Source organism: Acomys minous, assembly GCF_964271855.1.
Source record: "Acomys minous genome assembly, chromosome: 2".
Classification (NCBI taxonomy): Eukaryota; Metazoa; Chordata; class Mammalia; order Rodentia; family Muridae; genus Acomys; species Acomys minous.
This window is the reverse complement of record NC_140484.1, coordinates 143,993,926-144,013,771: the sequence shown is the minus strand read 5'-3', so window position 1 is coordinate 144,013,771 and position 19,846 is coordinate 143,993,926. Positions and strand designations below refer to the sequence as shown.

Sequence of the window (19,846 nt, the reverse complement as noted above, 5' to 3'; positions counted from 1 at the left end):
AAGGGGGAGGGAGAGGAGAGAGAGAGAGGGAGAGAGAGAGAGAGAGAGAAAGAGAGAGAGAGAGAGAGAGAGAGATCTAAAGATAAGCCTATATTCTACCTAGAGGATTAAAGGTGTGTACCTAAGGGCATGTCTGCATTCCAGCCATGTCATAAAGACCTTGAATGTCTTTGGATGTCATCCTTTGCCAGTGCAGCCATGTTGCTGGATTAACCCTCTTCCACAGGGCTTCAGGTTTCCATAAAATTCTCAAATAATATAAAAAAAATTATCTACACATACTTTCAGTAATGTGGAATACATTTCACTATGTATGTATAATGAAAGGGGTAATAATAACTGTTCTCATCAAGAGGCAGAATACAATTTTCTGTACATGGTTTTTGACATCCTGTGTGCTAAATGATTGTGCCAAACTAAGCAATTTTGTTAAAGCATGGGTCTAGAAAATATGCTGTGCCCAAACTGGAAAGATTCACTGTTATTACAAAAAAAAAAAGAAATAGAATAAAGAGTTAATAATGCAATTTTAAAGAAGAAGAAGAGGAGGAGGAGGAGGAGCAGCAGCAGCAGCAGCAGCAGCAGCAGCAGCAGCAGCAGCAGCAGCAGCCTGCATCCCAGGCAGAGTCAAAGGCTAAACTCTGCTAAGACAGGGTAAGCAAGTCCTCAATAGTTCCTACCTCACAAATATGTCTGTCAAATATATTGGGCCAGAAGGCTGAAGATGATGCTCCAATGTTATAGAGAGTTTTGGGTGACTATTCAGGTAGCAAACTGTCTCTGTCATCTTCTCATTTGGGAAGCTGCTAACCTGCATACCTGTATACTCAGGTAATTAATTTTATTTCTTCTCAAGTCTCTGATGGGGTTGAAGACCAAATAGTTTAGTTTTATAATTAAGCTTAGTTGTTTAGGGGCTAAGATTTTTTTAGGTCTGGATAGATGTTTTAAGTTGATAGAGATGAGATATGATATTGATTTACATTCAGAATGTTAGACTCACCAAGATAAGAAAGATGTTTTCTTCAAGGCTGCCAAATACAAATAGCCAAAACACTAAGAATGTAACATTTATATAATTCCTGATTGTTTTGTGATTCTTCTTGCTGTAGGTAGTTTATTATATTTATGTGTAATAATATAAATGTATATATAAAAAAAGAAAAATAAATAATTTTTTAAAAACCCACATCCTTACCATGCCTCAAGTAACCCTGAATAGAAGAGCTAGGAGTCGCAAGTTCCTGAGGTAGACCAGCAGTCCAGAATAAAACCTAAAACATTGGATGGGCTTGGACACACATAATGACGCATGTTATAAGACTTAAGTTGTTGCCCCCAATGTGACTGTATATGCAAATGGCCCTCTAATGGGGTAAAGATTAAGTGGGGTTATAAGGACAGGGCCCTACTCTGATAGACTGACTGGCATCTTTATAAGAGGAAGAGGCACTAGAGACGCTCACACCCAGAGAAGGGGACATGTGAGGTCATTGTAAAAAGGCAGGCATCTTCAAGAATTGGAATTCTCAGGCCTCATGACCAACGAAACCTGCTAATACCTTGATTTTGGAATTACAAAACTGTGAGAAAAATAGTTTCTGTTGTTGTACCACCCAGTTTGTGGTATTTTTGTCATGACAGTCCTGGCAGACTAATACCTCAAGCCCAGTTAACTTCCTACTTCTACTAAATGATTTATATGTCATATATCAGAAACTGTTACAAAGAAGATTCCAAATTATCATCACATAAAAATCCACAGCAATACAGCATTTTATTGTTTTCAAAGCCTTTTCCTATTATGTTCTGCTATATTTGAACTTTGTATCAGTCAATAAGCTACCCAAAATTCAGTGAGGCAATTAGATTTATCCACATTTCTTAAATGTTGTAGAACTGAGTTAAGAACTTCTGACCCCAAAATCTTAATCTTACTTTCCTACTTCACACACATACACATATTATTACATATGATTAACATAGAGAAGTCTCATATGGTTTAACTATATGTTAATATATAATAACTCAAGTGACATATCTGTATACCAATAGCAAAAATGAGATCACAGTACCAGATTCCTAATGTTCGTTTCTCATCTTAACTGACTAAGCAATAATAAATTGTTCCCTCTTTTTTGGCTTAGGATTATGCTTTTAATCCTTTAGAAAACCTGAGTAAACTTTTGAATAGTCTAATAGTAGACATTGCTTTTCTCAATTGCTAGGTGCTATAAATGCCTTTCTATTCAAGTGCAAACTAAAAAAGCTATAAATAGAAAATGTGAAAAGAGTAGTTAAAGATAGAGGAAATGAGTCCTTTCTCTTTTTTTCTTTTTGTAAGTACTTGGTTTGAATAAGGGTATCAAAAATATGGAAATAAATTTAATTAGTACTTGGAGAAAAAAAGATCAACATTGGATAAGAAATCTCTAGACTCAATGCAGAAGAGTAGTCTTAAGTCTGTCTGCTTCATACCTTAATACTTTCTTTATGGCTGAAGTCTCATTTCCCCAGTGGCACTATCAGTTTGAGTTCTCTGAGAAGCAAATGTCAGGACAGAATTAGACATGTAAGAGACTTACTGAGAGAGGTACCTCTAATGGATAGGGGAAGATACAGAAAGTAGGAAGATGTTTCAGACAGTGATGCACATCTGACACTAGTGGGAGTGGAAAAGGAAAGGAGACCAACGTGGGAAGAGCCTTAGACTTTAGAATGACTTTAAGAAAATTTCAACCAGGCCATCGTGGAGTCCTGAGGCTGACATCATGTTTTTTTAAAAAAGAGCTCCTTTAAAAATAGTAAAGGTCCTATATTAGTACCTCTGCTGGCACTGAATAAGAGAAATGTAACCCAGTGTAAGTGAGGGATGGATTAAGACCGCTAAGGGCCCCAACAATCAGTTATATTCCCCACAGCACAGTTTCATGGTTGCCATGGTCAACCCCTTGATCTAGACAAATACATCCTTTTATGCAGAATTAACAGAGAGATCTTCTGTAAGCCTTCTCCTCTTGAAGGAATACTTGCTTGTAAGAGAAGTCAGTGAGATGAACCAGAGACCCCAGGACTGCAGTGGTTTTCCAGTGCAACTGATGCTCATCCTCTCCCACCTTTGTTACCAATTCTAATTCCCTCAAAACCTCAGCTAGCACCTTGATAAGTCATAGTACTACATCTAGTCCTATGTCCCAAAGTTGCATTCCTATGGGCCTTGGCAACTAAACCTTTCTCAGGGCAGGTTTGTTGCATTTGCCCTTCACAGATGGCCAAGAGGGTGAGTGGCGGGAGGCATCCCAGTAGATCAAATTAGTGCCATGCATGCTCTACCATTGTGTAGGGAGAACAACACTACCACTTCCTTGTAGTCAAGGTTGGCTATGCCTGGCAAGAGATGATGACTGTTCCTACAGGCTAATCTCAGGATGCAAGGAATCCAAAGCACTGTAGAAGTATCCATAGCTTAGAGCTCAGTGAGATGTTTACTTTGTCTCTATTTTCTGGGAACCTCCAGCCTTATAGAACCTGATATCAAAGAAACAGAAAACACGAAATCTTATCCTGTGGGAATTCTGGGAGTTAAAACAAATGAGGCCATTCTACCTACTAGTAACCATTAAGGTCACTAAGGTCTGTTAGGGACATGACACAACACAGACTTGGCTGATTTAGCCCAGATTCCTGAATCATCTACTACAATGTAAGCACCCATCCTCCAGCTGTGCCTATAAGGAAGAAAGGCTCTCATACAACCATCGGAAGGAGGGGGAAAATTCTGAACCCCTTACTAAAGCCTTTCACCAGCACCTTCCAGACTGTGATTCTCAGCTCCTGTTTCAGCAAAGCCACTTGAGGGCTGCTTCTGATGGCCTATAACTACATGATACAGCTGGGGTCCACTAAATCCTGGCCCAATCCTGCATTTCCTCACTGTGGAAAGGAGCCCCTGTTCATATGTTCATATGTGAGATCTCATGTCCATAGATCATGCGTTCCTTAAGCTTCAGGATGTGGCTGAATCACAGCAATCAGGAAAGTTAAGCTAGTATCCGGCATTTATACCTGTAAGGACAAACTCGTAGCCCTTACAGTTGACTCACTACTAAATGGTCAGTTGGCTTCACGAAGAAATAATGATGTGCCAGCATCTGTCTCTGTTGCTGACACAAGTAGCAAAAGCTACTTTCAGCTTTGATAATAAGATAGAAGTCTGACCAAGAAAGACTCCTCCACCGCTGTGGCAAATGAAGAAGCTGAGGAGATTGTTGTCGTTGTTGTGAGGGGTATGCTAGAACTATGTGCTGTGGCTTCTGTCCTGTTCAGGCTCAGTCCTAGATGCTCCACTCCGATATTGCTCTGGTTGAGTTGAGCCTACAAAACTTTGTGATTACACATAGCCATCAGAACCCAGCTAATAATGTGCTCTAGACCTATGGTCACTGCTGCCCAGTGGGAAAACCATTGTGTCTCTATGATCTTTTGCTCAAAAGACATACGAATTATATGAAGCAAATGGCCTCGCCACAGAATCACGGGGCCCTGAATCATTATTCTCTCAGTGGTTCTTGTCTTAAGCCACCACCTCCTCTCCCACTACTGACATATGGAACACAGTAAGATCTGCTGGGCTTTATGATCAAATTGGCATAGTTGTTGGTTCCATAGACAGGGTCTCCTCAATTAAAGATAAATCACTATCTATGGATAAGTTTAGAATGTGTTGCCTAAAGAGGTTGATAGGTACTTTATTTCATTCTTTATGAAAGTGGATAGAAACTGTGTAAATTACCATTTTGCTTTAGAGCAGGTATCTTATCCTATTTTGACCACTGGATCCCTAAAACATTCACTAAAATGTCAAATCCATAAATTTTCATAGGATTTCCAACCTTTTAGAACAGCAAATTTCATCGAAGGCTTTAGCATCCTATCCCCTCCTGAAAGTCAGCATGTTGTTGTTATCAATGTAATCTGTCAGACTTGTCTTTGCTATCCAGATCTCCTCAGAGTTTATTAAGACAGCAGAATTAATAATATAGGCCTGAATGCTTTTGTGAGACTCACAGAAATGCGAACTGCTTCTGTTTCTTCTACTAAAATAGAAAAGAACACACCATATCAGTTGCCACATACTAGGTGCCTGAGCCCTTCTTATCCATCTGTCTTATCAGTTACACACTGTCCAGCAAAACAGCTGCAATGGAGCTACTAACCACTTGACCTTAAGCTCCTAAAAGTCAAAGAAGATACCCATATTAAATATGTTTTGTGTATAGTTCCTAACTTAGTTCCCAACATTTAACAGCCATATTGCTTTGTAGATGGATTAATGAACAAAGTAGGAAGTTCAGGAAGATGCTTACTAATGTAGATAGATTTAGATAACCTGCCTCTAATTCACAGAGTTGTCATGAGTGGTAAGTAAGTACTAATTGAGAGTGGTCACAGTGGTGGCTGACACATAAAAAACACTCAGTAAACTTTATCAATTGTATTTTTCCAAGTCACAGAGAACCAGGAGATGGTACATTAGGCTAGCTCCTTGATTGGGTACTTAAAAGAAATGTGAAGGATATGTGCAGCCCTTTAAAGTGAACATATTTGGAATGTTCTTCTAGAAAGCATAAAGCTTCCAAGAAAAACTAAAAAGAAAACTAATGGTAAAGCTAGAAAGAAATAATCACTTATAGCAACAGACATTTAACCAAATGAGGCAAAACGGTGGTTGCCATGAGCCAATTAATTCACAACTAGCTTTGCTGTTTTAAAGATAATTTTATAAAATCTCCCAGTTGAAATTATTGATAAGTTATTTTAGTAATAATAAAATCAAGTGTAGTTTTTAAATAAAATGAACACAATTGTATACCACAGCATGATGTTTTATGTTACCTGTTTCTATATAAAAAGTAAATAAACCAACACTTAATAGGCCAAGGCAGAACAATCTCCAGTTTAAGGCTAGCCTGAATATGTATCAAAATCCTGGCTCTACAGCTGGACTTGTGGTGTATGCCTTTAATCCCAGCTCTCAGGAGGGAAAGGCAGGCAAATCTCTTGAGTTTGAGATTATAGGGGGTGAGTTCCGGGACACCCAGGGCTACACAGAGAAACCCTGTCTCTCCATGCTTCCAAAAAAATTCTGTCACTAATGAATACATTCAGTTTTTTTTTTCTAACATGGGTCAGTATAAGAGCCAGAACAAGAAAATTAAAAAGTATTATAAGGTGCTAGGACACATGCATGTCTAGTCCTCACTGAAATGACTCATTAAGGCATCGTTATTCTTGTAAATCTTACTTGAGAGGACTGTCCTCTGACATTAGCGATGCTGTCCTCTGACATTAGCTTAGTGGTCAAATTTTAAATTAGTTTGATAACTCTCAGGGAACTGCCAGGTCTCATAAAACTTTCCCAGTAATTGTCACACAGAGAGCTATGAAATAAGCCCAAGGTCTCTAAGAAGAAATCCACAGTTGTTACTTTTAAGAAAGAGAGAAAAAAAGAATTGTTGGCCAAGATATAAACATGGCTTCTTTCATTAATATATATATGCCAAATTATAGTGCCCACTCATATCAATATGCCACCTCACAACTAGACTTATGTGACCTCAAAACTTGAGAGATTGCTCTGCTCCTTTATTGGCAGTACTTCTTTCATTACAGAGCTTTCCAGAACAAAATCAACAGATTGAATTTATTCCACCAGTGAGTCAGTTGCTTATTAGCACTTTTGACATCCAGATGGTCTGAGACAAAGGCAAAACCAAGGGTAACTCCCAAGTGTAACTGGTGGAAACTCTTTTGCTGAGCGACTCTCGTCTACTGGGCTATGTTCCAGGGCATGGGTTTCTTTCATAACAGCACTGCTGTGGCCTTTCCTATAACATTTGTAAGTCAATTCACCTGAGAGGCCAAGAGTTAAACTGGCTGAACAGTCTGAACTGCAAAAGTTGGAAGCAAATCCAAATGGACCAATAGCCTGGCTCTATTTCATGAATAAACAGAGGCATTCAAGTTTGGGACCCTGTAAAGTTAAGTCAATATTAGTTATAGTGGAAATTCTGCTTGTTCTTTCTGTTGTAGTTGCTTTTGAAAAAAGAAATAAAGAGTTTCTTAGTGTGTTACAATGATAAAAGCACTCTTTAGGACCCATATACACAATGTCTGCAACCACGAGTGTTGAGGGCTATAACTCAGTGGTACAGGATCTGGGTTCAATCTCTAGGATCTAAAAACGTGTTTTAAAGGTGTGTGCCCAACATCATTCAAGTATTATTCACACACACACACACACACACACACACACACACACACACACACACACGGGCTGGAGAGATGGTCCAACAGTTAAAAGCACTGGCTGCTCTTCCAGAGGACCTAGGTTCAATTCCCAGCATCCACATGGCAGCTCACAACTATCTGTGATTCGACATACATGCAAACAAAACACAAACATATATAAATAAAAATCAGTAAGTTATTTTAAAAACAGGAAATGCTAACCTAGAACCTGCTTCCATGTAGTTATCTTACCATAATTTTTAAAGATAAATAAGTGATTGAATTAAAACCCTCAAGCTCTGTGCATGTTGTCTAAGTTCCATTTGGCAGTCATTGTCTAGAAATGTCAGGTAACAGCGTCTGGAAAATCCAGTGCTTAGATGTCTAGGACAATAAGACAGAGATCCCACCTGTCAGGATTGCAATATCCTATTTTGTTTGTTAGATTTGACAGCTACCTCCCCTGTGGCATCATCCTCACATGCCCAAGAAAAAATATTATATGAAATATTTTGAAAACACATAAATTTAATATTTCATTTCAGCATTTTAATATTTGCTTATTTGTTGTTCTCTTATAGTTGGCTTTTGCTGGAGCCTGAGCTGCCACAAATCTTAGGCAAGAGTTATTAACTTCCTTTTCTGCTGTATTCTTCTAACCTTTTATATAAATTAATATGAAAATATTTGAACATAATATCTTTGCTTATTAGTTTTAAATATTTTTCCATGGTTTAAATACAAGGACTGCACCACATTCATCTCTTCTTTTGTATAGGATTTCTAATACAAAGTTTAATATAGGGAAGACTCAATAAGTATTAGTTTAATTAATTAATTAATTAATGAGTAACTGCCTTGGAATCAGAAACATGCCCATATACCAAAAATACTAACCAAAGAATTATTATTCTAGTAATATAAAAGTTACTTATGTAAGATTCTGTGTTCTAGACTCGAACCAATGAAAAAGACTGTATAAACTTTGAAGTCCTGAATAAAGTTGACCAAATGTCACTGTTGCTTATTACTTAGCAGACTATAGCAAATAGTTTCTCAATCTGTGAATCAACAGCCTGTGACCCAAAAAGAAAGAACTTGGTTTATTAAAATAGGAAGACCATGGAAGAAATAGGAAATAGAAGAATGTTAGCAGAAAGCTGTCCTACAATACAGTAAAAGTCCCAATTTGGAAAAGTAAGCATTGACATCTTTTTTTTTATGCTTGTTTCTGTCTTTTAATGTACAAATGGCTATTTATTGATATATTCAGGACTTGGACAATTCCATATAGTATTCCCAGAAATATACACTGCTGGGGACAAAGCACACAGGCTTCAAAGGTCAAGGAAAAGTGTGTTACATTTGAATAACTATTGAGAGACTAAAATAGCTGACGCATTTTGAAGTGACCATTGGTAATAAGCTTCAGTAGTTCTGTAAGAGGCAATAAAAATAACAAGGCAATTTGACAAGCTACTGTGGTTCAAATAGATGTTAGAGGCAGCCAAAGTTCAGAAATTATGTCAGTGAAGCTGGATTCCACTAAGTCAATCAGTAACCAAGGAAATAGTTAAATGAGATACAATCTCAAACTTGAAAAACAGGAAAAATTTTAAAAGTAAGAAGAATAATCACATTTCTGGATAGTCACATTCTATCAGACAACGTAATCTGATGTCTGGAAGATAAAGCAGGCATATTTGGAAAATGGAAAAGAAAGCCATGGGCTAGGGCGTGAGTAATAACATAATGAGCAACGAAATGGGCATCCGTCTGAGAAGCAGATGACGTCCTCACAGATAAAATTACCTAAAAGCAGCCAGAACACAGTTTCTTTGCTGCAAGCATTATCTTCCCAGTGTTGCATGGCTAATAAGATGCCAAGCGGGTTTCCAAGACCAGGTTGCATCAAAGCCATTGTTTTCTGTACGTACAACTTTCTGCCAGATAAACATAATTAAAGGTACATACCAAGCTGTCACTTAGCTCTTTCTCTAAAAGATGACTCCTACGTCCAGCACGTCCTGAATATTCCTCTTTGCTCTGGCCTCTGCATTACTCTACCATGTTTACAATACCCTCCTAGGAAAAGAAGGCAGTTTCCTACATAGCCACAATCTCGTTTACTCTGGGTTCAAGCCTATTTTAAGGGAAATCAATAAGAAAAATAGAAAATCCACAATAATTGAAATAGAATGTGTTAATTAAAATTAAAAAGATACATAAAGGGTACCACAAGTATAAGCCAGTAATAGATGGCATACTCATAAGAAATTTTAAAAGTTTAATAAGAGATTTATTCACAGAGGTGTACACAATTGGAAATAGTGAAGAATCAACTCTTCACACACACACCCTGCCACTTTGTCCTGAGGAGATTATTAGCAAAATCCAGAAATGTGTAGAAGTACCTTTTAGAAATTCTGACTTAGTAGATTAATGCAGGCCCTGCCAAGACATTTAATATAATGATAGTAATATTTTCCGTGCCAAAGGAGGTTGGGGAAATACCACTGTCATCTTCACGCTCACTGTGCAGGGCTTCTGGTTGTTACAGACCAGCTAAAAGCAAGGACTGAAACCTGAGTAATACTGGGCACAAGACAAGCACAAGGCAAGCAGAAAATGATGAAACGAGTATCCCACAATAATCTCAGGACAGATTAGCAAACAAACTGAGGATGTCAAAGGCTCTGTAGAAGAGATGGCACTTCAAACACAAAAGGTAAGTAGGAGATTACCAACTAAAGAAGCAAGGACCTTCCGGGCAAAGAAATAGCATGTTCAGTAGCTCATGACATAAACGTGTGCGGTCTGTTTAGACAGGCAATAGATAGATAGGGCTTGAGTGGGAAACGCTCCCGTGGACTCAGTTATCTGGACACTCAGCTGCCAATGGTGAAGCTGACTGAGTAGGTTGTGAAACCTTTGCAAGGCAGAACCTTCTGGAGGAAGTATGTTCCTGGAGCGGGCTTTTAAGGTTTATAGCCTCACTGTACTTGCTGTTTGCTCTCTTGATCCCCACATGCCAAGGAAAAGGTCAGCCAGAGTCCCGCTTCTTCCCTCAAGCCTGCTGCTTGCTGCTGTGCCTTCCCACCATGGGAGACTCTTACCACTCTAGAACCACAAACCAAACTAAACTCCTCCTTAATAAATTCTCTTGGTCATATATTTTATCACAGAAACAGAAAAGTAACTGACAGACACGTGGAAGAAGCACATGCTACTTGCAGAAATGATCTTGAAGCATAGTTAAGTTGGAAAAGCTGACCCAGGTATGTGCAGTCTCTGCTGGAACAGACCTCCTAAACCTTTCCCCACTTGTGATCCTTTTGCTCAGGAAATGTTTATGTGACCCCAAGCATACAGATAAATAAAACAGACTCATAAATCAAATATTTGTCAATAAAACAAGCATATTTTAAAAAATAACTCTTGTGAAAAATAAGAATTCTTTGGTATGCATATAATTTTACCATTTATTAAAGATGAAGGCATGTCAGGTATGGTTGCATGCTACTGAAATAAATATTGCTTGCTCATTTTTTATATCAAGAATTAGATATTGGATCACTACTTTATGATATGTTTGTGTGTGTGTGTATAGGGGGCTTATGCATATGTGCACACATGTGTATGCAGACACCCTCACCTGGACATACACATTTGTAGACCAGATGTTGATATCAAGTATCATCCTCTATAGCTCACCACTATATTTTTTGGGTGGGGGTGGTTCAGGACAGGGTTTCTCTGTGTAGCCCTTGCTGTCCTGGAACCCACTTTGTAGACCAGGCTGGCCTCAAACTCACAGAGATCTGCCTGTCTCTGCCTCCCAGTGCTGGGATTAAAAGCATGCACCACCATGCCCAGTTTCTTACCATATTTTTTATTTGAAAGAGGGCTTGTCACTGAACCTATATCTTGCTGTTCTGTCAATATTAGCTGGCCAGCAAACCTCTGGAACTCTCCTTGTCTCCACCACAACCTTCAGTGCTAAGCCTAGAGACACTCACCACCTAGCTGCTTTGCCCATGTGCTGAGGATCCAACCTCAGGTCTTCCTCCTTTCCCTGAAAGCACCTTACCTGATAAGCCATCTTGCCAGCACCTTGGCTAAATATTAATACTGCATAAATACAGAACCTTCAATACTTTCGTCTTGAGTTCACTAATATTTTGATTATATAATCACTAACACTGAAAGCATAACTTTGCACACATACATCACACAAATGACAGAACTCTGTTTAAGGACATTTTAGAAAGCATAAGAAATTCCATCCTAATTTGAAGACAAATGCCACTTTAACTTTTTTATAAAAATCAAGTCACTAATTGAAACAGCAATTTTAAAATCAAACATTCTAAATGTAATCTAGAGACAAACTACTTTGATAACTGTCATGCTGAAGAGTGCCAGCAAGAAAATATTGTCTTGGTGTTCTGTAATTAAGCCTTTATATAACAGAAAAATTTATATGTACAGTAAAAACACTGAGATTCACAACATCATAACCCCAAATCTGAGCCTAGGTGTTTAGGTATCAGTCATTGGCGTTGCATGTAATGGTGACATATGAAGTGCAGAGTATACACATTGTGTGTTCATAGCCCAGGCTGCAGCGAAAGCCTGTGAGACGACATAGGCAAACACCATTAAAAAAAAAAAACACTGTGGACTCATTATGCATTTGGCTGTTGCACACTTAGAAATATTTACTGTTGCAAAAAATAATTGTTTCACAGTCCCCACAATCAGTTGCACAATCCCATATCAAGTCACACCCAATAATTTAAGAAGATAATAGACTTGTAGCCAGCCATCCGTGGCATACACCTTTAATGCCAGCACTCATGAAGCAGAGACAAGCAGATCTCTGTGAGTTCAAGGGCAGCCTGATCTACAAAGCTAGTCCAGGACAGCCAAGGCTACAGAGAGAAAAAAATGAAAAAGAAAGAAAGGAAGGAAGGAAAAGAAAAGAAAAGAAAAGAAAAGAAAAGAAAAGAAAAGAAAGAGGCTGTAAACTAGAGCACCCCGGCCCAGTATGAGGAAGATCATGTTGGAGTCTTAATTGTGGTGCAGAGGAAGGGGGTGGCAGTACAGCAGTGGCAGCGATGATGAAATTAAGATTTTAGGCCTGTTGTAAAAATAGAAGTAACAGTTTGAAGACTCAAAATGAAGAGTGCGCACCCCAGAAATACAGTGGCTAGATGAGCACCCAGTTTCCAGCTTAAGGAGTTTGGTACATGGTTAGGAAGATGGTGGCATTGTAAGTCAGAAGAGGGAAAGAGATGTGGGTCATGGCAGTCTGCCTAGATTTCAGCCTTATCAGGCTGAGTTTGCTACAATTGTGGAGCATTGGGTGATGGCCAGTTGACATTCACCAAAGTACCCGTTTGGGAGACATTTTTTTAGTTTATATAAAATACCCGTCTGATTTCTTTGAACTTCTGTTACTACCAAAGGAAAAATGTGACTTATTATTTAACAAAATAATAAGACTCAAAAATAAACACTACTGATACTCCTTAGTATGGATGGATTTTGGATTATTCATTGGTGATGTAATTAAGATTTACATAGCAGTTTTAAGTTTTGAACCTTGAGAGCTGTTTGCCCTTTAAATTTAAACTCATTCATTCTTGTAAATAAAATCTAAGTTTCCCAAAGCAGTTTCATTCTACTTTGTATCCCAGATTACAGTGATGTATAATATTTTTCAGAGACTTTCCCTTTATAATAGGTACATAAGAAATAGTCACTGAAGAAACTGTTGATAAATGAAGGTAATAGGTTGTATAAAAGTCATTTTGGTCTTGTTATAAGTTTCATATGTACGTAGAAACTTATTATAAAACAGCCAAGAGAGAATTAAACACTGTCTAATTATTCTTCATCCATGAGACGGCCAGAATGATTTAGGCTGCCGAATTCTCCTTTGTACGTCCCTGCCTTCACTGCTGTATTTAAGAACTGACATGCTTGTATTCCTGCTTATCTATGGGTCGAGTACATAGGTATACATATGGTCTCATAGCTTGGCTTCTTTGGTGTAGTACCCAGAATAATTGTTCTAAAGTTTTAGGAACCTGGTTCTGATTATCTAAAACCAACAGGAAGTCTGCCATTAGTCACGCATGATGAGACACAGTAAAGCCTATTGATTTTTTTTTTTTTACTCCTAACTGTATTCATTACCATTGTGTGAGTTAATATATCTACTAAAAGCTGTGTGGTGCTGAGGGTGTGACGCAGTGGTACAGTGCCTGCTTGCATTCACAGGGCTTGGGTTTGGTCCCCAGTAATAGGAGGAAACAACCATTTATTAGACTACGTTTTGTTAAAATACTTATCTTGAATTTTTGTTCAAAAGCACGTTATATTTTATGTGGCTGTGCATTTTGTGAAATGTGGAATGACTTACTAATGCACTACATGAGCTAGGAACTTAGAAGTTGTTTTGCTAAAAAGCAAAACTCCTCCCTTGGGCCGCAGATGACTGAAAGCAGACTCAAAGTCTGACGCCCATGTCTTTATTTTTGTCTCCTTTGGCTGAAGGCACAGAGGTAAGCAACTGTCCTCAACTTAAAGTCACCTGGGACTCCAGGAAGAACAAATGCCATGCTCTGGAGACACGGCTTGACCTCTTGAGAACAGGACCGCTATGAGGACATCGCTAGACCCCTTATAGTACAAGAATCAAGTCAGGAGTCAGAGGCCGCACCTTGCCCTCTACCAAAACCAACGTCCATAAAGATACCACAAAACATTTGGGGCCACTGCTTTCTACGTGGTTCATCTCTTGAGATGCTGGGATGGGCGGCCAGACCTATACGCTGGGCTGCCAGAGCCTCGGCTGTTGCCCTGAAAGCTATAGTTATATGCATGAACATGACCCTCCCCTACCTCCAATTTGATAGAATGTCTTTGCCTTCCACAGACAGCAGTTCTGAACTTTCTAATATTCATCCACCTACTGTCCCAACCCATCTAACAAATAGAAAGATTTCCTCCTAATTCTTCTTCTCTGAGACTGAATATCTCAAGTCTAATCTTGCTAAGTTCCAGGTACTCAAATCACTGATCTCTAGGTAAACTGAGCCTAGGAAATTTTAGACTTCGTTGACTGTTTAAAACACATGTATTTTATTTGTATCTCTCTCTTAGAGGGTACCATTTATGTACTCTCCTGTATGAGTTCTTCTCAGCACCTAATTCTATATTTATTGCCAATATGTTAAAGAAATTATTCCATACTATTTTCAGATTTCTAAATTTTATAGTATTGAATTACTCTATAATAAATATAAGCTTCTATATAGTAAATTAGTTTAAATTTGCAGTATTTTGTTTTGATATAAATAATCTATGCAAATATGTAATGCTGTACATAAGCAGTTGGCCTATCATACTGTGGATTCCTCATGCATGATTCAACCAACTACAGATCAAAATTATTTGAAAAAGAATTCACCTTATTGAGGACATACATGTTTTCTTTATATAGCACTTTCCTTGGATTAACTATAACTAACCTAGCATAATTTAAACGTATCTAGGATGATATATAATCTATATGAAAATACTACCTTACTTTATATGGCATCTGAACAGCTACATATTTTGGTACACAAGGAAGGTCCTGAATTGTAATCCTCCATGAACACCAAGAAATATGTAAATATGTATGTAGTGTATGTGTTTGTATATATGTAATCACAACTGAAGAAACATTTTTAAAGCTTTAAACTGGCTTATGAATAAGTAAATGATTCAATTTCAGCATCTTAAGATAAACTGCTAGTGACAATGTAGAATATTTAAATACTATGTATTTGTGTTATTCTAAACAGATGGTTAGCAAAAACTAAAACAAATGTTTTAGTTGTCTTCCTATGACACAACTGGGTGAAAAGCAGAAGTACACAGAAGTTTCATAATGAAACTTCAAACCACATCAGACTTGTCTACTGTCAGGTTTTGTTACATTCCCTCTAACTCAACCCAGACTCCCTGAGGTTGGCCAATAGGGCAAAGTTCGAGTCAAAACCACACCCTTCCTTTGAGCTTTAGGGGTGCACTTAGAATTCTAGAAAAATCAAAAGAAATGGCAGAGCTTTTTTCCCTCCTGATGTGGTAGCCTTGTCATATTCAGTGCTTATTCAAATTCCAAATTTAACACAACAAATACATTGGGTACACAAAGGTTACGAAATCTGAAAGTTCAGTTCCACTCAAAGAACAGATGTTTAAGACTTCCTAAAAAAAAAAAAAGGCACAAGTTAGAAAGAAGGTATGGCGAGGAAAAGAAAAAGGAAAGGACAAAAAGAACAAAGGAATGAATCAATGATAAATGTGTGCTAAAGCCAAAAATTAAAATTACTACAACTTATGGTTCTGAGATTTTTTTTCAAAAATCACATTAGACTCAATCATGTCTTTATGTCTCATGTATTCCTAGATGGTCACCAAAAAGACAGTTTAAGGCACAGAGTTTTAGTCCTAAGAGTCTGAGAGGCAGGCTGAGAGATGCTCAGTGCTTAAAGACACCTGCTGCTCTTCCAGAGAACCTGAATTCAGTCCTCAAACACTCCTGTTAGTGACTCCTAACCACCTGTAATTCCTCCAGGGGACCCAACACCTTCTAGCCTCCATCACAAGCACCTTCACACCTTCAGGCAAAATGAGCAAAGTAATTCAAAGCCCATGTGCTTCAGTTGAAAAGTCAGAGCTTGTATGCAATCCTTACGGTAATAATAGATTCTCCTGAATCTGTTAATATAATTACTGACTCACAATATGCAAAAAGACTTGATTTGTATATAGAAACTGCTGAATTTATTCCTGATTCTTCAAAAATAACCTTGTTGTTAATACAACTGCAACAGGCAATCAGAAATAGAAGTTATCCATTATATATCACCTATATTAGGTCCCATACAGGCTTTGCAGGTCCACTGGCACAAGGAAATGAAAATATTAATCAATTATTAATAGGAAATGTGTTAGAAGCCTCAAATTTTCATGAAAAACACCATTTTAGCAATAAAGACTTGAAGAAAAAAAGTTCTGTCACCTGGCAACAAGCCATGGAAAGTATAAGAAAATGTCCTACTTGATCTTTGTATAACCAAATTCCATTACCCACCAGAAGTGACCCTAGGGGTACAAAAATAAATGAAGTCTGGCAGATGGATGCATTTCATTTTGCAGAACTTGGAAAACTAAAGTTTGTACACAATGCCATTGATACATAGTGTTTCCATGGGCAACACTTTGTGCCCATTCTGTAATTGCACAATTATTTGAAGAAATTACTGTTATGGGGATACCTGTACAAATTAAGAGTGACAATGAGCCTACATATGTCTCAAGTAAGATGAAGCAATTCTTTGCCTATTGTACTATAAAGCGTAGTACGTGTGTACCATACAATCCTACAGGACAAGCAGTTGTAGACAGCTCTAATCACACTTTAAAAGAAATGTTTATAAAACAAAAAGGACGAGTAAAGGCCTCCAGGGATAGACTAAACAATGCTTTGTTAACTTTAAATTTTCTGAATGTTAAATCAGGAATGATGGCACACACCTTTAATCCCAGGACTCAGGGAGGCAGAGGCAGGTGGACCCCTGTGAGTTCAAGGCCAGCCTGGTCTACAAAGCAAGTCCAGGACAGCCAAGGCTACACAGAAACCCTGGCTCAAAACCCACAAAAAATTGTGAATGATAATGAAAAAGAAATAGCAGCAGCTGAGAGAAAGGGATTAGGTTATAGAAAAAACGTGTAGTTAAATCAACCTATATACTATAAGGATGTGTTAACGTCAGAATGGAAACATGCACTAGTTTTGCATTGGAGACATGGTTTTGATTATGTTTCCACAGGAAATGAAACACTGTAGATACTATCAAAACTTATGAAGATTAGAATTGAGCAGGAGAGGTTTCCTGAAAACCTTGGCCACTGATCTGAAAAACCATTTGGTTTATTGAAAATGTCTCTGTTTATAATTTCTCACCAAACACGGTATGATTAATGGCTTAAAACAGAAAGTGGAAAATATAGTAAGAATTTTAGGTTTCTTTAAAAGCACAGGAATGTTATGTGAATGTGGTTTTTTGTTTTGTTTGCTTGCTTGTTTTTGTTTTTGTTTTTGTGATTCTAAGTATGAGATGTGGGACTGCTTCAGGTTCTCCATGGCAGCTGACTATTATTTGCCTCATGTTCTTTCAGGGGCATGATTTCGTCAGCTGCATATTGTTTATGTTTGGAATTCTGGGGGAATTCTAGGTCTAGATAGATGTTTTAAATTGATAGAGATGAGATACGATAGATACTGATTTACATTCAGATTTTTAGACTCACCAAGATAAGAAGGATGTTTTCTTCAAGATTGCAAAATACAAATAGCCAAAACACTATAAATGTAACATTTATATAATTCCTGATTGTTTCATGGTTCTTCTTGCTGTATGTAGTTTATTTATGTATAATAATATAAATATATGTGTAAAAATAAATATAATAAATAAAAATAATAAAATCATTAAAAAGAAAGTTAGAATGTTATATCTTGTTTGGCTTTCTTCAAAAGTCCCCCAAAATCATCCTCAGAACTCTTTCTAATTTAAAATACATTTCTTCTTTCCTACTGCTATTAAATGCCTGTTCTAATAAGCTGAGAGCTAGAATGTGTGCATGTATGTATGTGTGTGTGTATGCGTGTGTATGTATGTATGTTTATTAACAATTTCAAATATGTATATACTGAATTTGAACCATTTTATCTGCCCCCAACCACGATTCCCCTTCTCCCACTCATACACTTCTTCCCAGCAAACCCCCTACCTTGATGTTTAGGGTTTTTTTAATTGGTTGGTTGGTTGGTTGGTTGGTTGGTTTCTTGGCACACTTCATTTAATTCTAGTTACTTGTATGAATATGAGTCAACTGTTATGCGTGCAACATGGGAAACTTATCAGTGGCTACACCATTGAAGATGGTACCACTTCCCATGATAACCAATAACTGTCTGTTGTCTTTAAGTGAGTATTGTGGCCTTGTAAAATGATGACAAGTCCAATCTTCTGAAAGTCTGGGCAAGTAACCATAGCTATGAGTTCATCGATGTCATATGCCAAAAGCACCATTCCTCATCGTCTGGCTCTGCAAAAAAGAAAAAGAAAAAAGAAAAAAAAAGCTTCCCTGATAGAGGCTGAGAGCAATCCTAATCTGTGGGTTTCAGCATAAGCATTGAGAAGGAAGTTTGACGTTACTCCATTGTGATCATTGGCTTTGATTGTCAGTTTTACATTACCTAGAATCATCTGAGAGAAGAATCACAATGAGGAACGTCTGTAGTGGTCACCCTGTGGACATGCCTGTGAAGGATGTTCCTAACTGGGTTAACTGAAGTGGGAGGACCATGACGATGTGTGCCTAGATTGTGCCACATTGGCGATTTGAACTAACCATCATGCTGCCGTTTGCTTTGTCTATGTGTTTTTCTAACAGCAATGGGAAACTAGGACAGGCGTGGTTTCTGAGGAACGGGACTGTTGCTATGATGCACTTGTCTGTGTGGCTTTAATCCTTGGAGTTCATTATGGGAGGACTGTAGAAGCTTTCGTTATGTGGGGCTGGAGAAGCTGTTGGATGCTAGACGCTAAGTTTAATGGGCCATTCTACTGGGAACTTAGAAGCCGGTCATATGGGGAGAAAGATAGTGGAGAGTAGGCTCCTGGGTTTACACAGGCAACAAGGGCTGTGTCTTGAACTAGGATAGAGTCATTTATCCAAGAATCTGGCTACATTTTGCCTGTGTCCTGAAAGCTTAAATGGGGTGACATATGAAGGTGATGGACTGATGTGTTTGGCAGAGGAAAGTTTAAGGCAGGGTGTTCAGGCTGGTACCGAAAAGACGTAACTGATGAAGATTTTACCACATTTTATAGAAACTTTCTGCACTACCCTTGTAGAATTGGGAAAGTGTCCTGAAAGCAAAGCCCGGCCCTTAAGAGAAGGCTCCATCTTACAAAGATCTACATTCATTTAGGAAATAAGGTTAAGCTAAAGGGGTTCCCTGTTCCTCAAAAGCGACTGCCTAGGAAAGTGTTTCCACAGAATTGGCACACAGAAGCTGATACAGCTGTGGTCCAAGGGGGGGCAGGCTCCATGTTATGTTGGCAGCAGAATCTGGCACTAATCTATGTGGCTAAACATAAGTATTCAGAGGGTAGCTTAACACTATGTCCATTTATCAAAACAACAGTAGCAAGCGCTGCTCTAGAGTCTGTAACTTACCAAGGCATGAGCTTTTGACCACGTTTATAGTACTAGGACCAAACATGAGTTTTCTCCTGTGGAGTGGGCCTCAGATCCAATCAGAACATTCTTGGTTATTCCCAGTATTGAACCAGTAGACACATCCTGTCCAGAAAATTATTCACGTAATTCATTGGGTCCACAGATAGATAGGGCCATTTCTGGTATTTCTCCCCCAGAAGCCTGCATAAAGAGCTAGATTTTAAAAGGAAGGATTTATGGC

The 19,846-nt window shown here is 38.1% G+C and overlaps 1 long non-coding RNA gene across 2 annotated transcripts in view; it reads left to right on the top strand.

The window, feature by feature from the left end:
• LOC311591667 overlaps positions 1–19,620 on the top strand; it is a 31,875-nt gene extending 12,255 nt beyond the window's left edge. Inside the window, exons 1-4 of one of the 2 annotated variants that reach the window (XR_014777160.1) lie at positions 9,853–10,018; positions 10,476–10,568; positions 14,237–14,357; positions 18,350–19,620. This is a non-coding gene — a long non-coding RNA (uncharacterized lncRNA). Of the gene's footprint in view, positions 1–9,852; positions 10,019–10,475; positions 10,569–14,236; positions 14,358–18,349 lie in introns of those variants that run through there. The other variant, XR_014777159.1, reaches the window with a different exon arrangement.
• Positions 19,621–19,846: the final 226 nt, after the last annotated feature.